Source organism: Cynara cardunculus, assembly GCF_001531365.2.
Source record: "Cynara cardunculus var. scolymus isolate 2C chromosome LG 5, CcrdV1, whole genome shotgun sequence".
In the NCBI taxonomy this organism is placed as follows: Eukaryota; Viridiplantae; Streptophyta; class Magnoliopsida; order Asterales; family Asteraceae; genus Cynara; species Cynara cardunculus.
Genome location: NC_037532.1, coordinates 26,525,001 through 26,538,508, shown reverse-complemented (window position 1 = coordinate 26,538,508; position 13,508 = coordinate 26,525,001).

Below are 13,508 nucleotides of genomic sequence, written 5' to 3'. Positions count from 1 at the left end.
CAGAGCCTCTGTCTAACATAACTTGACACAGAGCTCTTACGCCGAGCCTCTGTCCAACATAACTTGATACGAGCTCTCATGCAGAGCTTCTGGCTAGCATGACACAAAGCTCTCATGCAGAGCTTATGTCTTACACACTTGATATAGAGCTCTTATGCAGAGCTTCTGTGTAACATTCTCTAAGGTGGTTTCTAAGCAGGATGCGATACAACGTGTTTAACAAATGAAATCTTAATCGTTGAAATCGAATCCCAAAACACAAGGTTTGGACGTGAGCCTTCTAGGATTCTATACAGGGCCAAAGGCATGACTAAGCCTTGTATCATCATAAAATTTGGGTCGAGTAATTACCTCTAAACGACGGGAAGCAGTGTTTTTCTTGATGGTATGAACTCCGGCTTCTCTCCTTCAGGCTCAACGATTTCCTTCTCCTTCTCAAAGAGTAACGACTCTAAGCTAGTGCCCACGATTTATACTCAAATGGTTTGGCCTATTAGTTGACCAAATCGGCCAAATCCCGGGTTTTTGGCTGTGAATTGCCCTCTGCAAGCATGCAGGTCACAGTTTCCTCAAAGGGACCAGGCATCGCTTGCCTTCTTCTGCCTCTCCCAACGTCAACAGCTAGCCTTCCTCTAATAAGAGCCTTCAGCCGTGGCCAAAATCAGCAAGATTTAACTTATTCAAGTTTCAAATTGATTATATATATATGTATATATATATATATATATATGAATAAAAATCGAAGTAATACATTATTTATTCCTCGAAATTTTTTGGGTTTTACAAAAAATATGGTACCTAAGTAAGGACCTTTCAAATGAGCACCGTCTCTTATAATCAGCGTCGTAAGTGATTCAAAACGATCGAATCTATAAAAGATGAAAAAGAACAAACAAAATGAGTATATATAAAAATAGTGTATATATACATATAATTTCAATAAAAATGTTCTTACTGCACAACTAATGGCGACAAATAAATGCTCAAAATGTTCCCTTTCATCCGCCTCGATCTTCGTTATGGTCCCTGGATTAGCATTCTCCAAATTGTAGCAATATTACCAGGAGTAAGGAAAACGATTGCTCCGGGTCACCTCTTAGGAGGAGAATGGCATAACACGTTGCATTCCAAGCTTGAATATAGCTAACTGAGATTTTGTAGTTGTTCTTCATATCGACGATGATGTCATGGCTCTTTGTTGGAACAAAAATGTTTTATTTAAGTCTATGTGCTTAAAATGTTTTATATTGCTTTGTAATAGTTAAGTATTTTAATAGTTTGGTTTGTTGTCTTTCTATTTTGGGGTTGCTATAACTAACATCTTTTATGTTTTGTTAGTTGTGATTGAGTGTCAGATTCATATATATACATAGATTAAGATTGAGAGAGAAATTGTAAGAAGATCAAGAACTTGTACTTAACAGTCTTGGAAAACAAGCATGTCGACTGATTGAAATCATCTTCATGTTCTTGATCATATTTGATTGAATTAATTGTTTGACTTGAATCTGGGATCACACTCTATACTCTACTTGTGTCATTCATTTCATCTTTCAGTATATGACCTAACACCTTCTTGTTTGCTTGACGGTGATTGGGATAGACTTTCATTTGTGAACATGTGTGTAAGTCTTTAAATGTAAGAACCTGATACAATGTCGTACCATTAATTACGGTCGCTCTTATTCCCCATTCACACTTTTCTAATATACATACTGCTTCGAACCTAGATCCCGTGGAATGGGTGGTTTTCATTTGGTAACTCTCTTCAAGACATTTTAGTCCTAGGGCTAGTTTCAAGTCTTCTTTACTCTTGAAAATTTGGCCAACTTTCACTAATTTAGAACATTGATATTTGGGGGCCGGTTCTTTAGACTTCACAATAGGGAGTGGCGTTGGTAATGGGGAAGGCATGTCCCAAAATAAATTACAACCCACCGGAGCATAAATAATACCCTTACCAAGACCTTCTTTATCTTCCGTATCCGATTCACTATCACTACTATCTGATTGTAGCCCCAAATATTTATCTGTATTGCGATGATACAAACAATCTCCCGAGAGAGTCCCATAATAAGGATCAAGGTCAACCTTATATTTCTCAGATGCATTTTCAGTGTTATCTAAATTGGCTTCATATTTTTTGGCAAAAAAAATCTGAAATACGAATGCCATAATCAGATGGTAGATCCTGGTATTCGTACGTCAGACGATTTTCATATGACTTATATGGAGTGTTGTACGACTGATATGGAGTTTCATACGTCCCCTGGTTTTGAAACGAGTGATACTGAGATTGGTATGTTTCAAATGGAGTTTGAAACGGTTGATATTGATATGGAGTGCTAAGAGTTGTCTCATCACTTTGGAACAATTGGTATGGAATAAGTGGAAGTATATTTTGGATGTAACTCAGCTCACATTTGTTTGGCACATATGGAACAAGTGGAAGTATATATTAAGGGTGCTCGGCCCCATACATAGTGGCTGATACAATCTCTTGGTTTGAGGTCGATTGATTATTTTCAACACCATGATCGCAAACATATAATTTTAGGGCTTCCGATGAGATATCCACACCAGTAGCCAAAAATGTCTCGTATCACTGGGGTCAAATAACTCGACAATCGAACCATATGACAAAGATTTATATGTTAACTTAAAACGATTTTGAAAATCATGTAAGTTTAATTTTCTAGCTAAATAATTGATCAAACCTGGAAATGTTAAGTGTATTGGCAACAATACAACAACTTTTTACGTTTCTGGAATATAATCTACCACGTCGTTGACTGACTGTCACGAACCTCCACCAAAGACACTCACTTTAACTTTCTCAATCACAGACATTGATCCTTGAGAATTTGGAGGGTAATTTTTTTTGGGTAAAAACTGTATCAGAAGGTGTGTGTGAAAGAAAAAACATGAAATATTTTTTGGCCGGTGGGGTCCTTACGCACCACGCACTAGCCTGTGCGTAAGGGTGGTGTTGGCGGTGCATCAATTGTCTCCATCAATGTCAGCCTCGGTCAACTCAGTATTTTTTTCTTGTAATTTGGTCCCTATACTCACGGCTTGGTACATATGGGGTAACGTGTGAGTAGTTTTTAGAGTTTGAAACTTCAGGGTTAAAATTGCATTTTTAAATTTTTGATTGGTTACTTTTGTCCGGTTCCCCCCTCTTTGGTGTCTTAATTAATGTGCTTTTTGGTGTCAATGAGTAGTTATAGCTATCCTACAACCTGAAATGCATGTCACATATGATGTTTTCATGTTTGATAAGACAAGGGCTTTTGACACAACAACATATGACGGCTCCAAAATTGTAGTGTAAAGCCTTTTTAGACGACAATAAAAGCCTTTCTATGTAATATCACCGGATAATGATGTATACTACTAGATTTGTCTTTCGAAAAGACGTTATTTTCACATGAGATTAAATTACGATGGATTTACTGAAATAGTCATAATTGATATTAGCTATTAATAAATTTGTCTGAAAAAGATAAACAAAATGATTAATTGGAGTCTTTGATTAGGTAGTAATTTGATGATATTTACTGATTTGGGAATTAATATGTCGTTTATGTAGTCGGATCTACATGATGAAAATAAAAAAAGACATCAAAATAACATGTCTATATACTTATCTACATGCATTTCCTACTTTTTACCTTCCATTGATTAAACTTTTGTGCAAATTGCATTAAAATAAAATCTACTTTATATTCATTCTTATTTTGAGAAACTAACTTTCATAATTTATTATCTTTTGGGAAACAAAAATAAAATCAACTTTATATTCATTTCTGTTGTAGGATACATGAATTTGCTCACTATTTCTTTAAATGACAAGTTTTGCTCCAAAAAATATTAATAGAAGTGAAGTTGATTCATTCTGATACAATTTTCCATTGATAAAATTATTATACTTACTTTCAAAGTAATACATATATATATATATATATATATATGAACTGATCATTTAGCACATTAAGGGTCTGTTTACAAAATTTTTCATTAAGTTCTTTATGGATAAATTTGTCTGTCTAGATAAAAATTTGTTGTTGTTTACTTTTCACCTGAATCAATCGTCTAAATGACAATAATGACCGATCTACCTCTTAAACATGTTTTAACTTGACAACAGTTTAATCAAACTCAAACCAAAAATCTATTGTTCATCAAACCAAAAAGCTACCAATCTATCAAACTATTTGAACATTAAAACATAATAATCAAACATTTGAACATTAAATTATCAAAACATAATAAACAAACTACTTAAACATAAAAAGCTACTGCTACAAGAATCAAATCAAAATTAAAACAAAAGGCTGTTTATTCATCAAACCAGGAAAATTGTTGTTCTTCAAACCAAAACCTAAAAATACCCAAAATAATCCACACAAACACAATAATAGCTTGGAAACAAATCCCGATACTTGTTATATTTGCTTACGGATCTTCGATCGAAGCTTGTTCTTGTCATTGATGATGCAATGAGGGAGGAACAGAGCAAAGTCGACGGTTGTATGGCAACAACTACAAAGGAGGAGTCGAGAAGCAGCGACAAAGGAGGAACAGGGACGGAGGAGGTGCAGCAACAGAGGATTTGAAAGGATGGAAGAGTTGCAATGATGAAGGAGGGGCAGCGATGGGGTCACTGATCGTTGGAGATGAGCAACAATGACGGGGAAGGATAACTTTTTCTCTGCGGCTAGGGTTTGAACTTTGAAGGAAAGCGTTGGAAGGAGGAATCGATGGGAAAAATTGGTACCTGTGTTGATGAAAACCAATGGGAGAAGGTCGTCAACCAGAGAAAAGTTGTCGTAGAAGAGCTATAGCGATGGGGAGAAGTAGAGAAAGTGTTGATCCTCTCTCTCATTGATTTGATGATGATCCCTTTTATCTTTCGAAGTATCAGTGTTTCTATCTTTTCAGTTCCATCGATCATCATTGAGTTTGTTAAGTGATCGCTAAAACATGCACTGTAAGTCCTACAGCGACAACTATACTTCAAGAAGACAGAACTCACACCAAAGAACCTTTAGGGAATGTCAAAGACTGAAACTGAAGATTAGTGACCCGCACGTTCGTGATCTGAAGTGGTATTCAGTGATTACAACCTGGTCAACATATGTGTGAAGATTGCATAAGCCTCAGTAAATGCTGAAGAGACCTCCATCATTATTCCAGCATTCAGTGATCAAATGAATCTTGCCATGCAATATTGTTTTTCTCTTGTCCTTCTTCACACAAAGTACAAACCCATACCCTTTCAAGAGTATAGTACAACACAAAGCCGACTAGTCGACTCTAGTGTCCACCAACTCCATGAAAGGATGTCTTCTCATGAATAGACAATTGTACTAACTATAGCAAAGGACTAACTTTCCTCTTAAAGCTTGACGTGTGTTTCAACCCTTATGATTTGCATTTAATGCAATGGGTATAAATAACTGATTGCTCTCTCCATGCAAAGCGTGCATACACAGAGATTACACATCTATCTAAAGAACACATACGCTATATTCAAGCAAGTTAAAATCCCTCTCAATAATTCTAAAGTTCTTACCCAAGAAGAACATCCTCCTGTCTTTATCTTTTCGACAAATCTTTTCTATTTTGCTAAGTATATTTGTGTGTAATCTTAGATTGTTTTAGATAGGTTACCTTTACCTTTTCTATTTCCACAAACAATCTGCAAAAAATATGTATTGATCTTTCTCTATCAATATATCTTTTTAAATACGAAAATTTTCTGTGTTTGTATTCATCCCCCCATTCTACAAACTGTTCGTCTAAAACTCTTGTAGACCCGGTTGGGACCAACAAGTGGTATCAGTGCAGTGTTTTCTTCTCATCTTGTTTAGTTGTTTTTCTATATTTTATTATATTTTCTTCTCTATATAATTTATTGTTTTTAAATGGTTTTGCAAAAGACAAGCACAAACTTTCACGATAATGGCTCCCTTGCCAAATCTCCCTTATTTATAAAAGACAACTTTAGTCTCTGGAAAAATCGGATGTCTCTTTTCTTGGAAGGTGTGGATCCTGAGATCCCACATTATATAGAGAATGGACCATATGTTCCATATGCTATATCTTCAGCTATTCCTGAAACAGCTACGACTGCCGCGATTCCTAAATGGTAGATTCCTAAGCTCTCTCATCAGTGATGAAGACAAGAAGAAGGTGGCTATAGATACTCGAGAGAGATCTATAATATCCATATCTCTTCCTAACGAGGTCTATCACTCTGTGATGAATCTTAGGACCTCGAAAACCATGTGGGACACTCTTTGTGTTCAATTGGAAGGTACCTCTCAGGTACAAGAATGAAGGAGGATAAATCTAGTAAGACAATATGAAAGTTTTCTCTGTGGAAAGAATGAAATGTTGTCTGAAGTACATCAAAGATTTAATTGTCTTCTTATTGATTTGAGGACGGTTGGCAGAGAATATTCCAACTCTAAAACCTTGATGAAGTGTTGATCCCAGATCTCTCAATAACACTAATAATCTAGTTAAGAATAACCAAACTATAGTGATTTAACGAAGAAAGTTATGAATGCTCAAGAGGAAATTAAGAACAATTAAGAACAGTCTTGAGCTTCAAAGGTTTCACTCTTATTATAAGAAGAACGTAAAGCTATTCAAGCAACTCATAAAAGCGACTCAATTTACAATAGGTCAGATCACCTATTTATACTAATCAGCTAATGAGAAGATAACTATCTAATGAGACACTTTAGCTAATCTTCTATTAACAGATAACATTTATCTATTCTATGGATAACCTTTAGTATTAAAGATAAACTAGAAATCTAGCTRTTGACATGTCATCTCCAGCTGTCATTCATGGTGTGATGAGTCATCCTTATCTTTAGATCTTCATTGTGTGCTTCTGGATGTTTTGCTGGAGAATTCACTAAGTGTTGATGACCAGAGGATCGATGAGGATGCTCTTTCCATCGCATCCCAGATTGTCCATCGGTCCTCTGGTTGTACTCCAGACTTAGCCGATTCTGCCTTGATGTCTTCATCGGTCTTATGGTTCTTCATCACTTATTGTTTTTCATTACTTTTTACATTATGAGTTGTGGGGTTTAACAATCTCCCCCTAAGTAATGAAATAACAAACATAAGCTCGTCTAAAGACATTTGTGATGAACAGAGACTAATCTAATAGAAAGACATCAATTTCCAAATTTTCATTGGATGATGAAATTCTTACAAAACTGGAATCAAAATACATCAAGGAAAAAAAATCAAATCATCACGAGCTACTTGAATATATTTCTCTGAAGCGTAGAAGCAGTCTTCGATATGCGATGACTGTCGATATCTTGTGAATGAGTCGACTCCTTTCTTTTCTTGGCACATAATGTCTGCACAGTCTTTCTCGAATGACTTTCTGAAACCATTCAAGTGTATCTGTTGAATACTTGAAGGCCTCAGTCAGTCCGAAGAACTTTTTGATCCCAAACTCATTCTTGTAAACAAGTCCAAGTTCGGGTTGAGTTATAACTGAAGCAGATCGTATCTCTTGCAGGCCTTGGAAGTCATCGTTTGGAGGAGCACAAGAGAGCCTTTCAATGCCTAGCCGAAGAGCTATTTCAAAATCGCTCTTGGCTCTGTGGTTTACCAGGGTTTCAATTGTTTTTACCACCGCTCATTTTGCTATTCCATATATGATGTCGTGGTCTTGCCTCTGAGCCGTATATGCATATAATTCGATCAAGTCATATGGGTTGAGGTTGATAAGGTCGTTCTCGTTGAAGATGCAAACTAACCCACGTGCTCTCTCCACAGTGAACTCGACGCATCAGATGTCTCGGTTGGCAAATGTCTTTATTTTCAGATCAATGACCCTCCTTATCCCATCATTCAAAAAGACAGCCTGGGGTGCTTGAGTCGTCTGTCTAATGAATCTATGGTGTAGGAGGTCCATGGACTCAGGCGATAAGAATGGAGGGTTGATAGTCAAACTGTCATCGCGGTCTTGGTAAAGATATTGATGAACATTCTCTAGCAAAATTGGTTCCCTGGGCGGCAAATCGGGACGTCTCCTCATTGACTCCATACTCTGCATTATTTCGTCAACCAAGCTCTGAGGAGGTTGCCTTGAGGAAGAGGGAGCATCTGCATGCACCACGGGTTGATGGGTTAAGGGTTGTGTATGGGTTGGTGTTGGTTCAGGTTGGGTTGGTTGGGGTTCATTTGGTTCGGTTTGGGTGGTTTCTGGTGCATGGGATTCGGTAGGAGATTGTGGTTGTTGGGGGTGATGAAGGTTGTAGTGTCATTGGTTCAGGTTTCATGGATAAGTTGAATGGTTGAGTGGTGTATGGTGTTGGTGAAGGGGTTAAGGGTAGGTTTGATGTGGGTGGTGAAGGAAGAGGTTGGTTTAGTTGTGTTGGTGGGGTAGTAGGTTCTTCATCGGTTGAATAGCTCAACACGATGGGCTCTTGGGTTTCAGCGAAAGGAACTTGTATATTTACATATTTAGAGGGCAAAGCCTCTGGTTCCCTTGCTTGGGTTCCTTCTGGTGATGGTGGAGGTTGAGGTGACGGTGATAGTGGTGCAGCGGATTCAGTTTGTTATGCAGCCGTGGCCTGTGTCTCCCCCTCATAAGGTCCAAGACCTTGATCATCGGGGTCTTGGTCGTCATGCCTAGGCCTCTTGTGCGGGTGGCTGCTTGAGCAAGAGGCTCTTGTCTTCTTCTTCTTCTTCTTTTCCTTCCTGAAGGTAGCGAGGTATACCTTCAGGGCGGTCTGCCATTGACTCGCCTCCATTGTTTGTAGGAGGGTAGTTGTGCGCCGTTGTTCATCGGCCAGGTTCTGGGAGAGAACCATTATTGGACGAGTGGCCCGATGAACAAATTTTGCACTGATCTCGTTAAAAGATAAGACCAGTGCCCTTAACAAAGCTTGAAAGTCCACTCGTGTGGCGAACTTGGTCGTAGAAGATGAAGTTGATGGTGGCATGTTGGAGGTGGATGTGTATGGGGGAATGGGAAGGTTGGTTATTAGGTCTCTCACCTCTACAGTGAAAGTGGAGAAGGCTTCATCGAAGGATGGGTCTGCAGAGGGAGGCAGTGGTTGAGAGGTGGGTTGGGGTATTTGGGCGAGCATAGCGGCAGGTAGTTGGGTGAGGGTGTCTTGGATGGAGGCCATTTGGTGGGTGAGATTGGCTATGGAATCATCAATAGATGTGGTGGATAGTTGTGGTGTTTGGTGAGGGACTTGGGGGGGATGGTTGTGGATAGAGAGTGAAGGTTGTGGAGGATGGTTTGAAGTTGAGTGATTATGTAGGTGAGGTTCTCATCGGCCTCAGTTGCCTGGGCCGTGAGGGTGGCGATGGATTGGATGATGACTTAGTTTTGTTGGGTGGCTAGGGAGGAAGTGGTGTTATGGTGTTGGGTGACGGTTTGTTGGAGCATTTGTAAGCGGGTGGTGTTGGCCTGTGTTTGGGTTTCGATTTGGGTGAGGTGGTGTTGTAAGATTGCAAGAGATTGTTGAAGGTCAGAGGTAGAGGTGGAGGGCTGGTTGTCGACAATCCCTTGCATGATGTGTTTAAGGTCTTCCAAGGACCGCATCACTGTATCGACAAAGGCTTGGAACTCAGCATTTGTGACCAGATCAGCAAGTGGGGTAACCCCTGCAGCAACAGATGCTGCAGGTTGTGCCTCTGCTCCTGAGGCGCCTTCTTGGCCTTGTGAGAATGTTGGCCTTGAAGGACTTCCATCACGTCCTTGATAGCCCTCAAGAGAGGAGCTATCTTGTGATGTTGCGACATCCTCTTCCTCTTCCTCGGCTTCAAGGCCGGGTAAGTGAAGCGAATGTGTGTCCTCATCGATAGATACTATATCGATGGGGGTCGTGCGCGAATGGAAGATCGTTCTGAATGATCTATGGGTTAAATGTCAGAAGCAACACATGCTTCTGTATGTGTGGTGGGATGTGGCGAGCCCTGAGGCGAAGGAGCTCTTATCTCTTCATCACTTCTCTGTTGAGAGATGGGTGATGGAAAATGTGGTTCCTCGGCTTGTTCATCTCCAGACACCCGAAGAATGGCCTCTGGATGGCTGGTTTGGGTAGGGATTGGACTGGGTCGTCCTTGCTCAATACCCCTTTGGCTTTGATCGCCTGGGGTAGAGGATATGGTTGCCTTTTGGGAAGTGGGTGGAGAGATTATTTGAGTAGGGCCGAGGGTGGCACGTTGAGTAGCATCATCATCATCATTTTCATCATCCGATGATGATGACTCATGTGCGCCCTCGCTGGCCGCAGGGGACGGCTCTAGGTGCTCTGGGGTAATTGCCCTCGGTTTATGAGACAGCATGGAGCATTCATAGTTCTGGCGTATCTCAGATGTCGATGGTATGACATTGAGCATAGCCCTTGAAAGAGGACGGTTGATGGTATAACCCTCCTTCGAGAGGGTTGGTCGATGACCATGCATCTTGTATACGGCGTGAATGGTTCTGCGGCTGGTAGGCGATTCTTCCGCATTCCGTCCCCGACAAAGAGAGCGATGAAGCGAGGAAAGAGAACTGCAGGGAGAGGCTTACCAGCGGCCTGGAGTTTCGACTTATTGACTACCGCTAAAAGTATTTCGTTATAGATGAGGAAGGCATAGTCGAGGTTCAAATTAAAGAACAGCCCGTACATTATGGTCATGATATTTATATTGCATTGGTTTCAAGGAGCCCAGTTTGCATGTTAGGGCTCTGTTCAGAAGGGAGAAGAACATATTCCACATCGGTGGAAGGCATTAACGTTAGAAATTGGAGATGGTGCGTAGGTCACGGTTGTAACCTAGCATCTTTACGAACCGGAGAATGTCTTCGGTGGTTGGTGGTTCGGCAAATTGCGCAATTCCAAGTTCCTTGCATGTGGGAATGCACAGTATCCAGGAAACCTTAGCCCGTGATATTTTAATAGAGCAAACCATATCGTGAGGGGCGTCTATGTCCCCCATAATGTCGTGGCTTTCTTCATCAAACTCACAGGTTTGCCAAGACTGTTGAACGTACTTTATTGGTACGACTGTATCGGGAAGAGTGAGAGCAGGAAGAAGAATGCTGTGTCTGAAGAACTCAATAATAATGGCAAAACGGTCGTCAAACAGATCAGTTTTGAGTTCGAGAGCGTGATTATTCGGCCGCATTGGTAGAAAGATGATAACACGGCTGTCTACTCCTGTAGACTGTATTCTGCTATCATTATTGTTTGATTCATGAGATGCGGAGGATGCCATTGTTGTAGGTTTGGGAAGGGTGCATGTTTGTATTTCGTCAGAGTTTAGTTGCAGGTTTATGGAAGCGTAAAAGGAAAATGGAGGAGGAAGAAAGGTATTTATAGGCGGGAAAATGGGGAAGGGTTGGGGTAGTGGGGGGGAGGGGGAAGGGGAAGGGTTAGGGTAGTGGGGGGAAGAGGAAGGGAAACGTTTCTTGATTATTATAATAATCATGAAAAGTTTTGGCGGTTTGGTTTGTGACGATTTGATTTGAAGAACGTGAGCCGTCTTGATAGTACGTGCATTTAATATAGTAGGACACGTGTCAAGACGGGGTAAGGGAGGAGGAAGGTTTAAAAGGGTATGTGGGGAACAAGCTGTTGAAGATGTCAGGCGCGTGGTTATGATGACGTTAGAAGTTATTTGAATAAAATAGTATTCAAAATAATAACTTGATGAATACGCAACCCCAAAAATAATTTAAATTTTAAAAATCCCATCTAATTGTAAGATTAATACTAATTACGAAGTTTTGATCTTCTAAAAACTTACGAGATATAGTTTTTAGTCACAAAAGCTGCAATTTTGTATAATCTATGAAAAATGAGTTTCAATTAAGATGAGTTTTTTGAATAAAAATTATTGTCATGGAACCAGAGGAGCTCTGGTTGGTCATGACTCATTGGGAGGGAAACCAGAGGAGTGCTGGTTTAACATCTGTGAAGAAGTTCATGGATGTAGTGTTGGATTGTATGTTATAGAAGCCTTGGATTTCAAATCAGAGGTTCTAGATAAACATTGGAAATCCATTATGTAGAACCAGAGGAGATCTGGTTAAATACATATATATATAGCATTTTATGTGACCAGAGGCTCTGGATAGTAGAACCAGAGGCTCTGGATGGAAAATGCATATATAAAAAATGAAGGTAAAAGAGGTTTGCTCCCCCTCAAGTGATGCATGTAGAGTGATGTTTGAAGGTGTCAAAAACTCCCCCTTAAATAAATAATAATTAGAAATGGAGAACCTCGGGACTAGAGGTTCTGGTGTATACAACCAGAGGCTCTGATTGTGAAATGTGTAATGGAGGAGAAAAGATGCATGTGAAATGATAGAAGTGGCCAGAGGTTCTGGTCTATTCAACCAGAGGCTCTGGTTCTTAAGAGAAAATAATGAATGATGTATGGCTATGCAATACATATGGATCTTTGAGACCAGGGGAGCACTGGTGGCAAAGATTTCGAATCCAGAGGCTCTGGTTATGAAGTCAGGAGAATATTATGAAAGAAGTGAGTAGTTTACACAGAAGAGGGAAAGTCTTTGGGACCAGATGAGCTCTGGTTACAAAGAGTATGAATCTAGAGGCTCTGGTCTATAGAACCAGAGGCTCTGGTTTTGTAAGAAAATACTTGGTAAAAATTACGAAGTATTTGCTTTGGACCAGAGGAGTTCTGGTTTCAAAGGCGATGGAGATTGTTTGCCAAAATCGAAGTTAATCTAAATAGTCAGAAGTTCTGGTCTTTATGACCAGAGGCGCTAGTTTAGAATAAGTGGATTTTGTGGCTAATAATTTATATCACTTATAGGCATAACCATGAGATATGGAAGACCTCTATATTCAAGTTAATGATTGCCTTTAAGTGGTGAGATTCAGGATACCCAGCTTGCTGACTAGGAATATAAACCTTTTCTCAATAAGAGCTTTTGTAAAAATGTCAGCAAGTTGAATCTCAGTTGAAACAAAATACATTTATATATTACCTTTTTCAACATTGTCTTTTAGAAAATGGTACCTTACATCGATGTGCTTGGTCTTGGAATGCTGTACTGGATTGGCAGAGATGGCTATAGCACTCTTGGAGTCACAGAGAATAGGAATTTTGTCGTAATTGAAACCATAGTCCTTAAGCTGAGTCTTCATCCAGAGAACTTGTGAACAACAACTAGCAGCAACAACATATTCTGCTTCTGCTGTAGATGTTGAGACACAATTTTGTTTTCTGGAGGTCCAACTTACCAGCTTGTCCCCCAAGAGTTGACAGCTTCTAGACGTACTCTTTCTTTCAAGTTTGCAACCTGCATGATCTACATCTGTGTAGGCTATTAGATCAAAGCCAAAGTTCTTAGGATACCAGAGCCCAAGGAAGGGGTGCCCTTAAGGTATCGAAAGATCCTCTTGACTACAGAGAGATGCGATTCTTTTGGATTTGATTGATATCTTGCACAAAGACATGTGGCAAACATTATATCTGGTCTACTAGCA